This window comes from Leguminivora glycinivorella, chromosome Z, assembly GCF_023078275.1.
Source record: "Leguminivora glycinivorella isolate SPB_JAAS2020 chromosome Z, LegGlyc_1.1, whole genome shotgun sequence".
NCBI classification, from domain to species: domain Eukaryota; kingdom Metazoa; phylum Arthropoda; class Insecta; order Lepidoptera; family Tortricidae; genus Leguminivora; species Leguminivora glycinivorella.
The window spans coordinates 3,389,303-3,390,596 of NC_062998.1; positions in this window are offsets into that span (position 1 = coordinate 3,389,303).

Genomic DNA, 1,294 nt, shown 5'->3' on the forward strand with positions numbered 1-1,294 from the left:
GACTTCCAGTTTACGAGAAACTGACTTGCCTTATCTGGTGTAGCTAGTTCTTCCAAATACCATATAACAGCAACAAATGTACACGCGATGAAAACCATACACAACAAAAATAAGCAACCAAAGCAATAGCAACTCATTCTATTACCCTTTTTCTTTTTCTTTACCTTTATGTGGTATTTTGTTTTGTTATCAGTTCCAACCACTGACTCTGTCGGGGCTGAATATGTTCTGAAAGCTGGGCAGGTACTGGGAGTGCAACCCTCTGGATAATTAGTTCTTGCAGATACTACGTAACGGTATCCAACCATATGTAACGGAGGGTAATACTTATAATAACCGCATCCGCATGAGCACTGAGGCTTCTATGAGCTTTAGGACTTTCGTTCCTTAGGATTAAATTGTGCTTGGAATGCAAATGCAGCCCATTAACATTATTTCTTGAAAGAGTTATGTTCTTGGTTCTCGTTGCTTTCTTAGACGTATGCCACCAAATGCGAAATAATATTTTTTGTGACGTAACTCACATGAAACCTTTTAGAATAATGAGTCTTAATAATTGTAAACATATGATTTCGTTTTATTACAAGTGTATATCTTAATGACAGTTTCTTTAGGTTGTTTGAGGGTTTGTGACATTATGAATATGGAGTATTTTATGGATGGTGAGTATTATATTTGGTATTATATTCTTTGGAAAAGGGTCACGATTTTTATTTACATTCATTGGTTTTGGAACGTACCCTTTTGAAAGAAAAAGTCCATTAAAAAAAACTATTTTCAGCAAATCGGCATTTTGCTGATTTCGCTATTTACTCAAAAGAAAGTAGAAATTTATCTCACAACATTCTTCTTTACCATGAGAATTAAAGTGAATATTAGTTTGAGAAAGATTTTCTTAAAGAAAAATAAGTATGTCACCAACACCAATCACCCAACAAAAGTCACAAAACACAACGATACAAACGATGGTCCTGTCCCTATGTGAGTGTGGCCTGGATGATGGAACTCTCAATCACATTTTTCTTAACTGCCCTCGTTTAAATCATGTCAATCTTTACTCTGGCCTTATTTTTCAAAAAATCCCCCTTCCGACTCATATGCCTTCACTTTTAATCCCTAACCCGCCCATATTTCGACTTCTTTCCAATTTCATAACACTTAATCACCTTAAATTATGACTGCTCATTAATATTTCGACTTTAATTTTCTTCAACTAATTTTCCAAAATCATTGACGTGATGCTGGCAAATGCCTTCGTGGCGATAGCCAAGAAAAAAAAAAAAAAAAAAAACGA